General features: G+C 44.8%; 1 protein-coding gene across 1 annotated transcript in view; it reads right to left on the reverse strand.

Annotated features, from left to right (window-relative positions):
• The window catches only part of TTC9 (tetratricopeptide repeat domain 9), a 281,338-nt gene that overhangs the window by 97,194 nt on the left and 163,466 nt on the right, over window positions 1–20,678 (reverse strand). The window lies entirely within an intron of this gene.

The following is a 20,678-nucleotide window of genomic DNA, read 5'->3' on the forward strand; positions in this document are numbered from 1 at the left end:
ACACAATTTGAATATTATGTAAACATAAGCTATACTGCCTAAAGTAGAGGAAGAGTAGAATTTACTTCACAAATGTATTCAAAAGGGCACATCTGTATATGTCATGATGTGATCTTTAAATATGCCATCTTCTTGCTAAGTGCTGTGAGAGATCATATTCATGACAACAGACTGCCAGCGGTAGAGACCTGAGCATTAACAGTAACTACAAAAGCAGAATACAAATCCACGAGAAGCTAGAGTAACAATCAAGAGACGTCCCAAAAGCAATATGCCGATGAATCACACAGTTGAAAAAAAAAGTTGTGAACTTAAGTTGACTTGCAGTTACTGACTTCTCATTTAACAACATTAAAAAGGCAAGACAATTTGCTATTTTTGTCACATGAACACTAGTATGCATATCCACCCTTACAAGCAACAATCTTGTCCTAATTAACATCATGATGGTCGTGCACAACAGAACTGAGAGGTTAAGGTAAACAAGCATTGGCATTGCCCATAGGTCTCGCTTTTGGGACCTTATAAGTATTTAGTTATGCAGCACAATATCGTTGGTGCAACAACATCAACTGTTGCATGGCTAAACACCTATAAGGTACAAGGTTTAGCCATTCAACAGCTGATGGTGTTGCGCAAAAGATATTGTGCTGCAAAACTAAATACTTATAAGGTCCAAAAAAGCGAGACCTATTGGCTATGCCAATGTTTGTTACAATTATGGGTACGTCGTGCCCATCAGACCCCTCCCTCCCCACACACACACACACACACACTTGGACTACTGATGTGCGCAGACTCGGGTGGCTTCGGCACCCTCCACAAAGGACGGTTGTTGAGCCCGCGCTGGGCGGGCACCAGACTTGTTTACACAGATATGAGAGCAGCAGCACCCTCGTGCACACATCTAGAGGAGCGGCGCTCAGTGGTGCACGCTTGGTCACCATCACCCTTTAGATACACTCGTAGCAGGGGCGCAACTAGAGCCAAATTTCGAGGGGGCTAAGAAAAAATTTCGGGTGGGGGGCTGACTCTTCCAGCAGTAGTTAAGAGTGGAGATGCAGGGGCTCTGAGAAGGGGTGAAAAACAGCAAAGCCTCATTCACAAGCAAATGGTCTTTTAAAGACCTGTGAAGTACTTGGGTGCCCAGGAAGCCGTCTCAACCTGGGTTGCCACACACGACGTGAGGGGAGTGGGGCTGAAGCCCTTTGATCCCAATGTGCGTTGCGCGCCTGGCTCGAAGTCATCTGCACTGTCCCTTACTGTTCGTACCCACCCACACCCCTATTTAGACATATTAACGGGCAATATGTTTCTTATGTGCATACTCGTCTACACCCCTCCGGAGGAAGAGCCTCGAAAGCCCCTCGTGGTTTCGAAATGAATCGTTTAAAATACTGCTTCGGATGGTTTTCATTTTTTCCGAGTTTTTTTGCTGTTGAAGTTTTATATAGCGCGAACACGACCCGAAGGTATAACAGCGCTTTACATGGGCACCAGTTGCATTACAGACCCAATCATTTTGAGGCGCGGTGATATTAAATGATTTGTTTAGTTATGATTTGGGTTTCGTTAAGTTTCTTGGGGAAGAGGATGTGGTCCGTCGGCTAAACTGCCGACTTTGGTGCTGGAAACTCAGCCTGGGTTGCCACACACTACGTGAGGGGAGTGGGGCTGAAGCCCTTTGATCCCAATGTGCGTTGCGCGCCTGGCTCGAAGTCATCTGCACTGTCCCTTACTGTTCGTACCCACCCACACCCCTATTTAGACATGTTAACGGCAATATGTTTCTTATGTGCATACTCGTCTACACCCCTCGGAGGAAGAGCCTCGAAAGCCCCTCGTGGTTTTGAAATGAATCGTTTAAAATACTGAAAGCACTGCTTCCGATGGTTTTAATTTTTTCCGAGTTTTTTTGTTGTTGAAGTTTTATATAGCGCGAACGCGACCCGAAGGTATAACAGCGCTTTACATAGGCACCAGTTGCATTACAGACCCATTCATTTTGAGGCGCGGTGATATTAAATGATTTGCTTAGTTATGATTTGCGTTTCGCGGCGCAAAAGTGAAAGCAAATTTGGCGTGTCTGCTCGCGGTGCGAAAGTGAAAGCAAATTTGGCGCGCGCGTTTGGCGGGGGCGGGGGAGCGCATTCCAGGCGGGGGAGCGGACCCTTTGAAGTGCTCCCAAAAAGCGGAGTGCATGGCGGCACCAAGCGCGTGATTGTGCGTGTGCTAGCAATGCAATCTGCTTTTTGGGAGCACTTTGAAATGCCCTTTTACAATAGTCTCACTTTGCGATCGCTTACGCGATAGCAAGGCGAGACCTAAAAATGGCTTGCTATGTGCATTATAACAAACATCAAAAAATCCTAGAATCAAACAGTTCTCTCATTCACACAACAAACAGAACTTCCTGATGGCCCAATCAATGCTGAAGAAAGGCTTGATTGACTTGTCCCTTAGGAAAGCAACATGTTCTCACATTTTTTTTTCTTGTGACAATGGCCTATTCACTGAGAAGGGGTGTGATATTCTAAGCACCCACCCCATTTATTAGAAAGGCTGTTCGCTTTTATGCAGACCATACACCCATTCCTTTTGAGCCTGGACATCTGATTTGAGGAGCTTGCTCAACCGTTTTTTGCACCCAGTTTTGGTTCATTTTGCTGTATGCTGTCTTTGAAATTGTACCTCCCTATATCATCTAACAACACTTTTAGGTCTCGCGACCTGCGTTGCACTGCGCAGCAGTGCTCGCGCAGGCGAGAGTACTTTTGTCCGGGGTTCAGAAATGGACCCTGGAATCACACACGCTCATGCGGGTGCGATTCCTTTTGTGCTACCCCATTGGCCTTTGCGTGCGTCTTTTTATAAAAGACTGCACGCAATTGGCCAAAGGCGGGCGCGTTGCTCCGCCCACGGCCTATTGGTGTCCATTACGTGCTTGGTGCGCGTAATAGACACCAATAGGCCATATTAGTTTCAATTATTGTGCCCAGACACAGGCGCGATGATTGAAAGCACGTCTCGCTGTGGCACGTGCGCACCACTCGCGGGATTGTTCATTTTTTCTATTGTGCCGGGGTGCGAGCGCCGGGCTGTGAATGAGTCCATGCCGGATAGGTGGGGGGGGGGGGGACCCAGGGATCTCCACTAATGTAAATCGATGGAGAAAGCCTCTCATCGCCGCTGGAACGGCGCCGCGCCGGCATCGGCGCATTGATTATTCCAACCCCTAGATTTCTGCTTTATCATCCCTCTCGAGAAAGAGAGAGGCGAGAAGTGAGAGAGAGTGCATGCGGGGGCACGAGCGAGAGACCGCCTCCTCATCTGGCAGTCTCCGGCGCGGTCACCCTGCTCCAGCGCAGCCGTAAGTATCATTGATTTTTCTCTCGTTCAGGATCTTTCGCCTGCACGGCCACGCACTCCGCGCGCGCCCTCCTGCTGGCAGCCGCGGCAGAGAGAGGCTCCTGGACCGAGGGGGCCGGAGAGGTCTGACAGGGGGGCTGAGAGAGAAGGTTAGGGCAGACTGACAGGCAGGAGAGACAGTCTGGCCAGAGAGGGAGACGGTTGAGGAGAGGCGGTTTGAGAGAGAGGTCATAGCTGGTGGATGAGGCTAAAAACTGTCACCAGAGGCGGTCACAGAGGGAGTAGCTGAGATGGTCAGTCTCAAGGGCCATAGACAGCTCGTTGTTAGGAGAGCAGTGGTGGGGTACAGACGGTCACACTGGGGGTCAGTCTGGTGGGGCATAGTAGGTGAACCATCACAGAAAGGGGTTTATCATTGGAGGATTGAGACGTTAGAGGGTAAAGACTGTCGGACGAATGGGGCAGGGACTGTCACACCAGTGGATTTGAGACGGTCGACCGAAGGGTTTGGGCAGATGGGAGGATTGTTTTAGAGACAGAGGATGTTGAGGCGGTAGAAAGGAGAGGGTCAGAGACGGTTGAAAAGAAGGGGTCAGGGATGGAGGGCAGAGAGGGGGCGGGGTTGAGGATAGAGCACACCAGCCCGCTATAAGAATATGATGCATATATCATGCATTATGCATGTGCTCGCACGGCACTGTCCGTCTGTTTGTCCACCCTGGGGAATATCCCTGTACAGAACAATATATGGAAATATACATATTTATGAGCATACACATATGTGTGTGCCGGTGATGAATATTGTCTGTTCGCCTATATATGAGCTCCTTGCAGCTGCTTACTAGCGAAGACAAAGCAAAGGTTCGGATGCTGTCGGTGAAATACATTTTCTCAATGCGAAAAATATGGAGCTATCCATCTATCGATATGCATTTATTTAGGAGTCTATAAAAATGTTCTGTGTGCGGGTATATATGTAGTTATATAAGGGCATACATATACCGATCCTTAAGTAAATATATGTAAATATATATCTGTATACATAAATACGTATTCCCTAATATATAATACATACGTGTTTATATATATATTTTTTATATATGTGTTTATATATATTTCTCATAGCGCTGTGCATGGATACACGTGTAAACACAAACATCCCAATCCCAAGAGGTGCACATGTCCCCCAGGTCTGTTGATGGAGAGGAGAGGGGCGGGGAGTTTTGCTTATGATTCCCTACAATGGTATTGCACCCCATATTAGAGGCCTGTAAATGTTGTGTGGCGGGGGCTTTCAAACTAAGGTGAGTGAAATATGGGAGGGATGGCATGAAAGGTTGAAATTCAAGGTTAACCCATTCTGTTGGACACATAATCTCTGCAGGGACCAGGGGGATTATTTCTGAAGGGTGTGCGCTGGGTTACTCAAGAGCGCCAAGGCGGTTGACACGCATTTCACTGGTGAACATGTTTCTTGGCACCTTAGCAATTAATTTGGAGTGACCCCTCACTTTTCCTCCAATAAGGTGTGCGTCACCTCGACCGAGGGGTGACAGCGCCACGGTCCCAACGATACACTGATGTTATTAGGGCGCGCGACGGTGGCGCAGGCAGTAAATGGTTAGGAGTGCCGAAGGCAAAACCGCCACATTATGTTAATCCGGAAAATGGAGGCAAAATCGAAAAAATACCCTTCTTCCTTCTACTGCAGTACAGACCGAGATAATGGAATTAGCCGCCAATTCGACTTTCCTGCAGCATAGACCGCAAGCATAAAATCATCAAATCCTTTGTCGTACAGTTAGATCAGCACTTGGAAGAGGTGTTGGATTTTTATAACATTCCCTTAGAACAGTTTTCCCCTGGTACCATTAAACAAGCATTTGCAATGCAATGGGTATCGCATTATTGAAGTTTGATCTATTGGCATTGCTAATAATAATGCAACACCAATAGCTCAAACTTTAATAATGCGAGACCTATTGCATTGCAAATGCTTGTTTAAGCTTGCATCCTGCTTTTCTGTGCCAATGTCCATTTCTTCCAGCCAGGGCCCTTATTTAGTTTTTGCCTGCGCTGAGCTTAAGAAAGCTATTGTTTTTAATTTAAACTTTAAAGGGACTCTTTCCTGGCTTCTCCTTGGTTCCTGTGCATGCCACTTAACTTTCTTCCATTTCTATTGGCTGTAGCATATTTTCCTGCATCTACCAATGCTTGTTCCTCGTCTGCTTCTCCTATCAGTTTCCTGCCACCAAAATACTGTTAACATCTGCTTTGGTGGAACTATATTTTCATGAAGTTTAGCCTTTTACTATTGCAGCATATTTATATAACAATTTATCACCCGTAGAGATTAAGCGATTTGCATAGAATCACAGGATATTGTGCCACGCTGCCGAGACTTGAACTGTGATCCCCAGCTCTCAAGTCAGCAACTCTGGCCACTCTGCCACATCCTCTCCACTTCCGTGTTATCTGTCAGGGAGCTCTTTCCTTCTCCCAGACGATGATTGATGACAACAGCTCTTTATTAATTACATAGGCGAAACCGATGCATTACCAGTGCTTATTTATGCTTGCACCCTGCTTTTCTGTGCCAACATCCATTTCTTCCAGCCAGGGCCCTTTTCTTTTTATTTCTAGCCTATTATCCTGTCTTTATTTTACGCCACACCGATTTTTCTGCACCTATTCCCATTCTCTTAAGCCTACACTTGTGATCTTATCTTTAGTAATTGTAGAAAGCAATTTTAAACGGTGTATCCTCGCTGTGATTTTGCCTACTTTAATCTGCAAGAGCAGTCTTTCTAAGATTATTTGTTTCTGTTCCTGTCCCTGTCCTACTGCACATGTTCGCAAATGCTCTCTTGAGTGGCTGTCTCAAAAAGAGAACAAGCATTGGCATAGCCAATAGGTCTCGCCTTTGGGACCTTTTAAGTGTTTAGCAAGAGCTGTTGGCAATGCCAATGTGTTAAAGTTATGTTGTAAAAAAGTGTGGCTGCTGTCTAGCATATCAAAAAATTCTAATAAATAAAAACAATAAAAATGTAAATGGAGAGCCTGACATTGTCCTTCTGGCTTCTGCTTATGTCACAGTTCACTGGTGTACATTAGTGTAAAAATTGGTGGTGCAACAGCGAAATGAAATATTGTCTGTTGAAGCACTCCATTACATTGGATTGTGGCTGTTCTTGCCCAACTCATCCAATTCTGCAACCAGTGGACATATTTTTAGTCGCCCTCATTGTTTGTTTATTTATTTAATTTATGCATTTTAAACTTATGAAACCTGGCATGACTTTTTCGGTGAACCCATGAAGCCTACTGCACCTACCAGGGAGGGAAGAGGACCAAATTATGTGGCAGGGTTGCACAAATTATGCAGCAAGAAAAGGCAAATTATGCAGCATAATTCGGCACATTTTATCTTAGTTTTACTTCAATGTTTGTACACCTGGCAATAGTGTCTGGGAATAGGGTGCACTTTATTAGTTACAATTTAACACCCAAATACAGCAATAAGTAACTTAAAAATGCCAGTCAAATCTAGCGAAAAGCATTCCGGTATAGTTTTTGTAACTTTTCATCCGTTTGAAACATAAAAATGTGTTTTTATTACAATCTGCAGATGATGGATGACGTGGCAAATGCGGCAAATACAAAATTATGTGAAAATCGCCATGGCAGCAGAATTGCATAATTCCAGTGGCCCTGACCTTACCCACTACCATCCTTTTCAAGAGCAGAGTTAAGGAGGCATAGCTGGGGAAGAGGGGAGAGAAAGGCCCTGACGTGAAAGAGGGGTGCAGAGAGGGAACGCAGGGGAAATGAGGGAGGGAGAAAGAAGGAGTAGCATCGTCTGGGTGTCAGAGAGAGGGCTAGTAGACGGGCGACGAGAGAGAACAGTACTCTCCCACTGTGACATGGAGAGCAGGAGTGTGGGGTAGTAGATGGAATGTTAGAGCGAGAGGGAGAATTTGAGAAAGGGATAATTAGTAATAGCGAGACAGAAGAAACAAAAGGGTTAGATTAGATAGAATGAGAGGTCGAGAGGGAGAACAGTATAAAGTCGATGTGATAGAAAGAGGGAGAAAGGGCTAGCAGAGAGGATGGAGAGAGAGAGAGACAAAGAGAGAAAGAGTGTGCGGAGAGGGGTAGATGGGATGGGAGAGAGAGGCATAGATGGTGGACGGCAGGAGCCGCGAGAGAACGAGGACAGAGACTAAAGGGAGGGCACAAAGGAGGACAGAGAAAAAGGGGAGCGGAGAAAAAGAAAAGCAGACTGTTACTGTCAAAGGAAGGAAGGACAGATGGGCTAGCGGAGGGGGAGACAGAGGGCAGAGAGAAAGAGAAGAGGGCAGTGAGTGAAGGCAGGGGGGGTCTGACAGAGGGAGCCTGGCAGACTAGCTGGGAGAGAGGGTGAGAGGGACGGCAGGATGGGAGAGAGAGAGGGTGAGAGGGACGGCAGGATGGGAGAGAGAGAGTGATAGAGATGATAGGATGGGAGAGAGAGGGTGAGAGAGATGGCAGGATGGGAGAGAGAGGGTGAGAGAGATGGCAGGATGGGAGAGAGAGGGTGAGAGAGATGGCAGGGTGGAAGAGAGAGGGTGAGAGAGATAGCAAGATGGGAGAGAGAGGATAAGAGAGATGGCAGGATGGGAGAGAGAGGGTGAGAGAGATGGCAGGATGGGAGAGAGAGGGTGAGAGAGATGGCAGGGTGGAAGAGAGAGGGTGAGAGAGATAGCAAGATGGGAGAGAGAGGGTAAGAGAGATGGCAGGATGGGAGATGGGGTGAGGGAGACGGCAGGATGGGAGAGGGTGTCAGACAGACAGCGATGGAGTGGGAGGAGCTGCTGGCAGACAGGAGCAGGAGAAGCAGTGACGCTGTTACAGACAGAGCGAGGGAAGGAGGGAGAGATTGACAGGAGGGAGAAACGGCCGCGATTACTGACACTTCAGGAGAGAGGGCACGTGAGGAGAGCAGAGAGTGACAATGTCAACAAAGGACGGGTGGGCATGAAGAAAGGAGACGCTTGCAGAGGTGACAGGGAGAGAAGAATAGAGAGACAGCCATTGGGGAAGGGCCAGAGACAGAGGGTACTGGGAGAGAAAGGCGACATTGGCAGGGAGACAGAGCCTTGACGGAAACACAGCTCAGCGACCGCTGCTCTATTTTAGGAAGAGTCTCGCGCTGTCAAATAGACTCAGTCAGCACGAGGCGCGTCTGTGATCGCTGAGCTGGTTTGTGAGATGTTTGTCGCGAGCAAATGTAGCACCTTGATGGTTACTCTGAAATAACAAGCATTGTTATTTCAAAGCAATTTCAAAGCAAAGCAAAGTAACGCGGCTCACTGAGAACATCAAAGAGGAGCAAAGCAAAGCAATTTCAAAGCAAAGCAGAGTAACGCGGCTCACTGAGAACATCAAAGCGGCCGCGAAAGTGATCGCGATCACAATCAAGCACGGCCAGTGACGCGCTTAATGAGCATGAGGAGGAAAGCCATGTGGCGCCTCTGCTCGTAATGCGCGCCCGCACACATGCACTCAAGCTCTAGGCCGGCCATGATAGCATTTTTTGAAGCCCTTACTAAAAGTCTCGCCAGATCAGCGCATGCGCTGGGTAAGGAGAGACCTAAAAAACGGATTATAAAATAAAGAAAAAAGGTGATCTAAATTTGTCCAGGTACACATTCTATATATACATGCTTTAGTGTTCCGTTGCACAAAAGTACGGAAAGCAGTTTTAGGCAAAACCACAGGCAAAGGCAGAGGTCAGAAAGGAATTACTTTGTAGCTGCTCTAAGATTTCCCTGCCTCCATGGACGACAGTGAATTGTGCTAAAGAAGCCAAGTGCATGTTGAGGGCCTTTATCACACCATCTACTTGGCAGGGGTGTGGTTCATGAACATGCTATGCTGTGGTTGCAAAGGAACCCAATCATCTTACCCGTTAAATTGATGAAAATGGAACCCAATTAAGCAAGCCCACAGCAACTTTGTTATTTAGCAATCACTCAGCGTGGCAACGGGCCATGTGTCGTTACCAGAGGCTCTTGTGCCACTTGCTATATAGCCCCTTTAAGACTCAAAGGCCACCTTTATCTGGAATCTGCTGTCCACATGTATAAATAAGACTTAAAATCAAATGGAAAAAAAGGCTTCTGCACTGAAACAAAAGCAGCAAATTTAGTAACTTCATCTTGACAATTCACCTTGCTAATAGACGCCCTAGCCGAAGGCCAAATGAAAGGTGGAGACTGGGCTGTGGCTCAGCCTTTGCATTTCAGTAGCGTGTCTGAAGGGAGAGGGGCTTTCCTTGTGAGCATGCACAATACCAGTGTAAAAACAGATCCAAAATGTAAGAACCCCGAGAAATGTCTGGAGCACCATGAAGGTACATTTCATTGACATCTGCAGTACCCTAAATTAAGAGTCATTACACTACACCGGGTTAAGCTCAGGGTGCAACTCCTTGCACAGTTTTGAGGGTTGCCCTTAGCAGAAGTGCCGTGCATTTAAGGTTACCGTAGCACTAGGTATAAACTAGAGCCTGGTGTGTTTTCATGACTAGCATTTGTCCTTCATGAGTTATAGCCCCTAGCCACACCGTACTAATAGCACAGCACACTGTACATCTCAACAAATACTACACATGAAGATGGTGAAAATACAACGCAGGAAACTATTCTTTGGTTCATGGGCACTATTAAATTCATGCTTTTACTACAGCACAAAAGCTGAAAGAGTGCTATAGACCCATATCACAGCCAAAGTTGAGAATCTTCAGTGTCAATGTGCCACAAACTCCACGTTTCAATATTTTTTGCAACAGAAAATATTGACCTATTTAATTAGATGAATTACATACTTGGCACGGTTCTGTGGTTTGATTGCAGATCTCTTTTTCACATCTGTACACAATCACTGCATAAGCCTCACATGCAAAGCAAAGTAACTTTTAGTGGACATAAACATTCACCCCACGGGCCACCTTAGTGCTGAAGACAATAGAACAAACTAAAATGAACAGCAATTGGGTGGACTAACAAAGTGACAGCATTAACAGAATATGTAAAATATTAAGAGACTTTCATAAGGCACTGATACAAAATTTGAAACGAAGGTTTGTTTTTTGGAAACAAAATTAGAAGGGGGGTAGGGGTCTTCTTGCCAGTGGAGTGGAAGGAACAAATGCACATGGACAAAAAAAATGCTGGAGGTTAAAGAGCCACGGATTCCTAGACACAGCATGCAGTGGGGCACATAAAATCTCCCCATTCACTTTGCCCTCATTATGCATCCGTGCAAATGACCCATTATCAAACTCTTTAAAGAAAAGTTTTGTAACTTCAGCCCAACCCATGTACCAGAGCTTCGCAAACCTACAGATCTTTGGAAAAGAGTATGAGTAAAGCATGGGTTTAGCTTGGTAAGCAGCAGGAAGAACTTTAGGGACTGGACTGTGGTATCGGTTCCAACCAGAAAACAAATTAAAACCTTCAGAAGCTGCCCTTAACTAAAACACAAGAGCCTTGGGGCCTAGCTCAATAAGCTTTATTCCACTAAAGTGGGCCTACAGGGTCTGCACCCTTTGCCCTGCAGCGAGCTTTGATCGACAGCTCTGATTGGGAAAAAAAATTGGAAGGGACATTGCAGCATCTTTAATATATTCTAATCTGGAGACCAGTGTTTTTTTTGGAGTCAGCAGTTTAACCTACCATGGGGAGAAAAGAAATACGTGAAACTGCTCGACTTAAGGACTGTTGTGAAAAATATGTATCCAAATAGTTGAGCGAGTGACTATTTAATCTGGACTGGAGAATGAAGCAGTTTGAGCAATGCATTAGACAGCACCTACTCTATTTTAATTCTGTACCGTTTTCTGCGAACAAAAGGTATCGTGAGTGATATAGTGCATTCAACTACTCATGACGTATGTATAGCAAGTTGAGACTGCACTGGTGGTTAATGCGCCTGTTGCCGAGACGAAGGTCTTGCATGTTTGACACCCAACAGGGGTGAATGGCGGAGTGGCCCATTCTTTTTTTTGCTCTAAAGAATGTTCTTTTTCCAGAAAGCAGCTCATTTCTCTGATCAATAATAGACTGAGTGCCTTTGACTTGGTGAACCTGCTATTGGTCAACATTGAGACTTTAGAATGAAATGCAAACCAAGTTAAAATTATGTAAAAGTATAGTCAATGCAAACATTTAGATCTCTGTATCCGAAGACAAATACGAACTAGAGAAAAGTTCTAGAAATTAAATTATATAAAAAACTGGATTAGTTCACAACAACAAGTTGCGCATAATAAAAACGAGGAGAAAATGTAAAGTACTTCACATCTGCCAGTTTCACGCCCATTCCTTAATCAATGGACAAGCCCTCACTGCTCTGGTGGATACAACATTCGTTAAACCATTGTAAAAGCATGGCTGTATTAAAGTTAGGTGAGGCACGCTCACTTCTTTTCAAGCGCGTTCGCCTCAAATAAAATATTCAAGAAACATCTGTCGGACGCTTTTCTGGGCTGGAGGTTTAAGTGCATCACGCCGTTTCATACAGTGTCAAAACGCAGCTGTCTTCATTCATTCGCTATTTCCACAGCGAATCTTACTGGCATTTATGGTTGCGTGCCAAACAGCACACAAGCCGATCTGGGGGCTTACAGTGGGGGTGTGCCGTGGGGTCATTTAACGTGCGACTTTCCAGGGACGCAAAGAGATGTCACTGCAAACATTTCAGCAGGTGAAAAATGTGTGAAAAGAAGCGACAGTCCACAGCGTCCTTTGCTTCAGTCACCTAAACCACAAATACCGCCACTCCGGCCTGCCTCAGCCCTGCAAAGCATTGAGGAGCCGGGAACACAGCCTCACTTCATTAAATGACATTTTTGGCCCAATCCTGCATTGTGATCGCCTCGGCCATTCCACATGGAAGCAGAGCGGCAGATGCTCACCGGGCCCGCTACCTTGCCAATGTTTCATTCACTGGTCCAGAAAATAAACTGGGCCTTGGAGCGCCCTAAGTACCCCCAGCCTGTTCCCTCCTGCCACAGGGCAAAGTGCTGGCTTGTCTGCAGCTCACTTTTGATGCTCCATTATCATCCCTAGCCACACCCCCGCTGCCCCCTTCCCCTCTTCCCATGCCTGCTGGAATTTGAACTTTAAAATGGATGCTCGCCGGGGTGACAAAGGATGACAAGCTCGCGAAAAGAAAAAAAAAAGCGCGCGCGCACATCACGTGGCAGCAGGGGGAGGGGATAGAGGAGGGGGCCTGCGCGATTCACTTGCGGGAGCGAGCGGCTGGCGCCGCGATAATTGATAACATATGGCACCAGACGCTCGCTACCGCTAGTGAATCTCTAGGCGTGCACGCGTTGCCATTGGAAGCAATGCAATGCGTGCATGTTTTTGCCCTCAAAGCTGTGCCGACGGCTAAAGGTCTTTCCTACACAGCACATGCGTGCTGCGTAGGCGAGACCTAAAAACGACAGAACGCTTGTCACAGAAACCAGGACAATAATTTTGCAAAATTCACAAGGCCTGCCAAGACTAAAGCCATGTTTCCTATTGTCTAGACAACTATCTTTTTTTTCAGTATGCACAACATGCAAGGGTGGTAATTATTACTTTCTGGTACTCCATAATTGCTCCATAATTGCTAACTAGGCTGAACATCACATCCCCAAAGACACTGTTGGTTAATTCAAGTTCATTAAGTTAAATTGAGAAGCGTAACGTGTTTGCTGGAAGAATTATTACATGTGAAGGGTGCAAGGATATACTATTTGTTTGTGTGTCTCAAGTTAGCAGCAAACACATTAAAAATAAAAAAATACAGCCAAACAAGGGTGTAATTAACGCATGTTATATTCACTTCTGTTTCCTCGTCCCATGTCTTATGCAATGAAGTCTCCCTCGAGGCCACAGCCACCCAATCTTGCAAAATTAAAATCTTGGCAACTCCCAGAGGAGGGCACAGAATACCTGCTTGTCACCAGGCGCCTCTGGATATTTTTGTGTCTCCTGTGACAGTGGAGACTCTACGCAGGGGTCTCTGCTTATTCGGGTTTCGTAATCACAGTCTAGACCTTAGATTATCTTTTAAAAGCTACCTCATACTTCTGCCACAAGATATGTGAGTTTCTGGGCTTTGTTAGCCTTCTATCATGTCCTAAAGAAGGGTGCATCCTTATTTTTACTTGTCTTTGCCACCTAATTCTTGGCTATTGTGACTGCATGAAGAACTGACGCAGACTGTTAGTAGATACGGTGTAAGTCCTCCCCTAACTAATGTTCCAAAGATTCAGGGGAAATGAGAAACTGGAAACATATGCACTCTGGGCAAGATGTACGACCATTCCGTATTGCGGGTCGCAAATAGCAATTTCTTGCCACTCACAATTTGTGACTCACAAAATGGAATGTACTGTTGTGTCTCAGACACATTTAGTGATTCCCAATGAGGTCGGAAATGACCTGCCTCATCAATATTCATGAGACAGGTCACAATTTGCGACCCATTAGGATTAGGCTACAACCACAGGGATGGTGGCCTGCTGGGAACAGCACTCCGCCATGTCTGTGTTTGCTTTCTAAATATAGCAACGTTCTTTTTTCAAATGCAGCCCGTTCCTTAGAGGAAAACGGGGTGCATTTAAAAGAAACAAATGAAAAGATGTCTTTTCATTTTTTAAGGGCAGACAGTGCCTGCTCTTCAAAAATATTTTCTCTGCCAAATTCAAAGGGGAAGGGGGTCCCCTGGGGACCCCTTCTCGTTTGCGACTGGCTTACCACCAATTTGAAATTGGTGGTAACTGCAATTGTTTTGCTACTGCAATTGTGGTCGCAAAACAATCATACATCCTCTTGTCACATGCCCTTGGCATGGCCCTTCCTAATAGTGACTTGCAAACTCTATTGTGCAAGTTGGTAATAGGTTACCGACTCGCAAAAATTACTGACTCGTAAAATAGGGTTTGTACATGCTACAACCCTTTTTAGAGGTGGCAAACGGCCCGATTTTCCATTTTATTTTTTATTTTTTTTGTTAACACTATTTTTTTTTTTAACTATTTTTTTTATTTTTTTTCACTGAAAAGCTAAATTTACAGATGGGAAAAGAAGTTGTCAACGCAAGAAGTGTGATCAATAGCAAGCGTACAATTACATCAATGGACCATAAGTAATGGTGCAGACTTTTCAATACTAAACACAGACTCACATCACCATTCCGATTTTCCATTTTCAACCGAAAAAACGGTTGTACATCTGGCTCTCTGTCGGCCAGCAGGGATGCTCATTTTGAGCACTATGCACACGTTGACTTATTTTAGATAGCTATCCAGACGCTGCCTATGAGGCAACTCTTTCTTATGCAGTGGATTAAGCGAAGCTGCTCAACCAGACACTGCCTATGCGGCAGCTCTTCATATACTTATGCAGTGGATTTGCGAAGATGCTCAATCAGACAGTGCCTATGCGACAGCTCTTCATACACCTATGCAGTGGATTATGAGAAGATTCTCAATCAGATACTGTCTATGCTGCAGCTCTTCATACACTTATGCAGTGAATTATGAGAAGATGCTTGGAAGGATGTTGCCTCTGCTGCACTCTTTCTACGCTTATGCAGGGGACTATGCGAAAAAGCTTGGCCTGACGCTGCCTACGCGACACCTCTTTCAAAACACAGAGGATGATGTGCTGCTTTTACAACACCTCTTTGCACGCACATCACGAGGACAATGACAAACATTATGACCTAATGCTGATTGAGCGACACCTCTTCCTATGCACAGGCAGAGACCTTCATTTTCATTACTGCGTCGCTGTCTTTCATGCGTACAGCAGTTGGCATTTTGCAATTTAAATTCTAAAGCAAAAATCTAATGAGGAGGATGGAGGATTTAATGTTCTTACATCTTTTTAATTAACTCGTTTTCTCACTAATTAACTTTTTTTCTTGAAAAATCCCTGTGGATTACTTTTACAACCTAGTCATTAGCGTGTTCTTTCAAGTCAGGCGCGGGGCCAAAACATGATCTAGAAAGGTGCAGGGGCTGCATTTACAATATACTTGGATTTCATGGGAATAAGACTAGCACATAATATAAAGAAATTGCCTACACATTGAATGATTAATCAGCTGCCTGACCCTAAGCTAAAATTTACAACTCCTGGCCACCATACTATGATATTGCAGGACTTTGCCGGTGACAGTGGGTTGGCTTCACTACTTCTCCCTGCTGTTTATTTATAAAGTTTTATATAGCGCGAACATAACCCGTGAGGGTATCAGAGTGCTTTACAGGGGCGAGGAGTGAAAAACAGGTAAAGACACAGGAATAAACACGGATACGATATAAATACAATTGTAGAAGAATAACAAATGGAGGGACAGGACCTCCCTGGGAGATCAGTAGGATAGTAATCACAGTCAACTAATGAGAATATACAGGGTACGATCAATCGACATTATTCCCTAGTATTGTGTTGTTGGGCCCATCATGGCTTACACGGCAAAACTACATGCTACTGTGTGTTAATTCATGTACTTGATCCGATTGGATTCTATGATGTAATCATTATTAATAATGCATATTATATTAACACAAAATATAACCCAGAGAGAGAGTGATTCAACCAGGCAAGGCTGCATAGATGCAACAATAAATCATACAATACCGACCAAAAACATGGAAAGTGGAGCAGAAACTGCAACTGCGCATGTTCTCTTTTAGAGTCTGGCTTGAGAGCGCATCTGTCTGCTAAACCTGTTGTTACCAATTCTTTACAATATACATAAAGTGGGCTATGGCTCGACCCGGAGGAGTACTTCTATCTCATCTTCTACAATTGGCTATTTGATGTATCTTTCTACCTATTATTGAGTACTAGCTGAGCATTGCGTAAGGCACTGTTTTATCATCTCAAAGGTACACTGAATTAACCTATGCTAAATGCTTTCTCATAAATGCATTCTGTACAGAAAGTAACTATTTCGGCTTTATTGTCAACTGCAGAAATGTTTAACCATTTAATCTGGACTCAAAATGAAAGCAGACCAAGTTGTTTTGCCAATACTTGTTTTTTTTTGTCTGCAGCTTGCAAGCAGCCATTTTGTTGCCAGCCAAAACCCTGGCATTGACCTAAGGAAATACATGACCTTTGCGCTACTTAAGGAGGAACAAGTGGAATTTCTTCTACAAAAAACTGAATACAATCGCCTTTTGTGCTAGACCGGAGTAAGGATGTATATTTAGTTTTTGCGCAAGACCCGATTCTGATTTATTTATGTTCATTTGGCTATCTTAAAAGGGCGATCTGACTGCATTCCTGCTGTACAGACAAGAAAACACCAAAAAACAAGGAACCCTAACAAACTGTGGTGAAAAGAGAGACTATTATGATACAGGACAGCAGCAAGGAAGACCACTAGAGGAGGAAGAGAGGGGAACATGCAATGACAGTTCTTACCACCAGATGGCGATCTAGTGGGAGTCCAACAACAGACACAGTTTAAATGGATGGGTTTTCAATGCCTCACTTAAAGCCACTGCTAACATGTCAGACTGTCTGGCGTCTGCAAGCCAATTGGTATTGAAAGAAAACTTGAACAAGCTTTAATGAGGCCATTTCTTTTTGAGTTGGGAGCTAGAACTTTTATACTTGCAGCAACATTTTCTGTGAAATGTAGTGTCGAACCAGCTTGTGACTCCCATTGTAGGAAAACATGTTAAGGGTGACTTGTTTGATTGTTAATGGACTAGTGCATAGCATTAAAATGAGATATACGCTCATTGCCTTCAGATTCTAGCATTAGTTGCCAAATATTTGTAATCACAAATATATCAAGCTTCACTATTGGTATTCTTGCTGAATGGTGAAAATTAAATCACTGCTCTGGGGATTTTCAGCAGTCGACTGGGTAAAAACTAGTACTGTTCTCCTAATTTGTCTTCCCCTGCCTTGCCCCTCTACTTCGCTTTACATGTGTGCACTTTTCTGGCTCAAATACCTGTGGCCCTGATACAAGATAAGGGAAGAAACATAATGATAACAGTACAATGAGTGATGTGTAGTAGAGGGGGTAGAGATAGAGTTGATGTAGAAAGATATGTGAGATAGGGAGAATAGTAAAGTAATCAGAGAAACGTGAGGTCGCCAAAACGAAAGATAAAGGGCCATATGTAGGTAGCATCACATTTACCGATTCATAAATACCGAATTTTGCCGATGTGATGTAGGTAATAATTCGGTAAATTTTACCGAATCGGAAAAATTCGGTAATTATGATTCGGTATTTATCGATTCGGTAATGAGGCATACCTTCCCATTGATTCCTATGGGCCTGGAGGCCCATAGGAATCAATGGTAAGGTATGCCTCATTACCGATTCGGTAAATACCGATTCGGTAATGGGGGGAGCATATTCAAGGGTGGCAGGGTGTCACATTGACACCCTGTTGCACCCCTGAATCTTGCATGTGTGCACATGTGGCGCACATACATGCCCTAAGGGCATGTATGTCTACCACATGGCACTCTTAAATCTGCAAAATATTACTTTTTGCAAGGTATTCGTTATTTATCACCAACCTGTATTTGGTGGTAAATAACGAATTCTTAATACTAATTTTCACTCTTTAGAGTGCTCCCTACATATGATTTCAGGATTCGGTATTTACCGAATCGGTATTTTACCGATTCGGTGATTTACCGAATCCTGAAATTATGCCTCCTACATCTCAAATAGCTAAATACCGGTCGGTAACGGGATATTTACCGAATTTCGGCCGTTACCGACCGGTATTTAGCTACCTACATGAGGCCCAAAGAGAGGTAGAAACAGTGCTTAATTTGGGCCGGAGCTTTCTGGTGCTGAGCACCGGCACTTAATTGGTTTCCAGTGCTCGGCACCGGCACCTAATTGTCAAGACCACACTTAGAGCAGTCTGCCACAAGGTGGCGCTGCTCATGTAATTTAGAGATTAGCAGTATAACAGTGTTTAGGAAAACAATATACATTAAAAAAATTACTAATACCTGCCTCCCCAGCCATTCCTTTAGCTTTGGGGACCTGGAATAATCTGAACTGTCGCATTCACATGCGAGAGAGATGGTCAGTAGTTGTTTTGGCAGTGGTGACAGGGGCGATGGGTGGTGCAAGCTGCAGTGGCCTCCTGGTCAGAGCCCTGGCACTTCATATTTTACAAATTAAGCACTGGGTAGAAAGACTAAGATGTAGGTTGAGAACTAGGTACGATTTTAGAGTGCAGTAGCAGTCGATAGAGATATGGAGAAGGAAACGTGGAGAAAGTACACAAACAAGTGAGGTACAGAGAGAAGTAAGGTAGAAAAGTGTGAATTAGAGGTAAAGGCAGTGTGAGGTAGACAGACTTGCGAAAAAACAAAGAGGTGAGGCAGCGAGAGGTGGGATAGAAAGGATGAAGGTATATTGGGATGTAGAGAGACAGTAAGAGATAGCTTGCCCATTTTGCCCATGCCTTAAAATGTCTCTGCATGAGGGAGGTGGAAATAGGGGTGCATCTATCAATAGTGCAGAAGGTGCAGTAGCACTGAGTCTCAGGAGACTTTAAGGGCCCTCGGCACCCCATGTATAGTGTTCATTTGCTACCAAATCCAGTGGATGGTGCCAAATGTCCTTGATTTCATTAGAGAACATGGTACACTTCCTATGCTACTGGGTGGCAAGCCTGATTCCTTCTGTGCGGCCACTCCACCATCTTGGCATTGGACAAGCTGATGCACAAGCCTGTTAAACCCCTGACCCTGGTCTGAGTCGCTCTCGTGGTGCCAAGACTGCATCCATCCACCACAGGAACAACAGCTACTGCATGTCAGCAGCAGGGCTATCTTTTGTGGCATATCTTCTTACTAGCCCCGTCCGAAGGGATTTTCAATGGCTTCTAGAGCATATCAATAGGGCCCTGGGGCACAGTAATGGATCGGTGCAGAGGCACAAGTGAAGGGATCACGCCTTTCTTTAATGACTTGGTTATTGGTGTTGTCATCTTGTGGGTGGTATTGAAACAGAAAACAACTGTGTTTATACTGAAAAAGTGCCTCCTTTCAAATCCATGCTGTGCTGGTGTATGAGCCAGACTAATGGAAGAGGGTATGTCTTCTTGGCCACAATACTGTTTGTCTTCTGCTAAGGTTCTTGTATTTGTTCGACTTGAAATGTCATTCCTTACTAAGAACGAAGGTGGACAGTGTGAGTAATAGGTCTGGGGGGATGGTAGATTCCACCTGATTTACACACAGCATCAGAAGGGTTCTGGGTGTAAAAAATACAGATCTGAACTTGTATGGCGGGGTGAGCGCAATAGGGTGATATAAGGCAGACCTGATCAGGGTTGCTCATTAGCCTAACTGCTTTGGGCTTCACACTGCGATACAAAAGGTTGGAGCCTGGCCAGGATTTTAGCCATGGCCAATATAGGACTTGCACCGACTGGCGAGTATCGCCTTCGGCAGCCATCAGGAGCCTGAGATAGTCTTAGAGCACTAGGCTCTCTTCAGAATTGCCCACGTTCAGGTCAGTGGGGGGTTGATGAAATCTGCAATTTTGAAAGGATGGACAGGCTTGGTTTGCATAAATGAGGATGGCGAGGCCTTCTCCTTGCCATCCTCCAGGGTGGTGCTCATGCCGCCAACTGCATACATGGCCCTTATCTATTGTTCTTATAGTTGTGTAGGACAAACAAAATGAGCACTCTGCCCTTCTGACTTGGATTACCATGAAGCCAAACAAACGCACACCCCATCAGTACATATTAGACAAAGTTGAGGAGGCTAAACATATGAGTGCAGAACTGTTCGGGAGCGATGGGTGTTTGGACGTCACTGAGCATGATAGATCTTTCCAAGTTCAAAGCAACACATAAAACGCAGAACACTGGAAACAAAAAATGGAGCACACATTTAACAGAGCTCACATGCTCCGTGTACTTAGGTCTCACCACCCTACGACACCAACCATAATGATAAACAATCACATCAACCAACAGACTACAGACTACCTTACTCAGCACAATGGACAAGCATCCATCGCATCTCAGAGGCACCAGGTTGTTGGACTACATGGAGATCAGAACGGCACTCTCCTCTTCATAAAACAATATCCTACTTCATAACAACACATAACACTCTAAATCAACATTCACATAACACACCTCAGCAGGTCTAGTTAAAGGTCTACTGTGGACCGTAGAAAGACCACATAGTCTCATTATAATACATGGGATTCTGTTATCCCTGCCTAAATGGCAGTCTCTGATT

The sequence above is a fragment of the Triturus cristatus genome, chromosome 9, assembly GCF_964204655.1.
Source record: "Triturus cristatus chromosome 9, aTriCri1.1, whole genome shotgun sequence".
NCBI classification, from domain to species: Eukaryota; Metazoa; Chordata; class Amphibia; order Caudata; family Salamandridae; genus Triturus; species Triturus cristatus.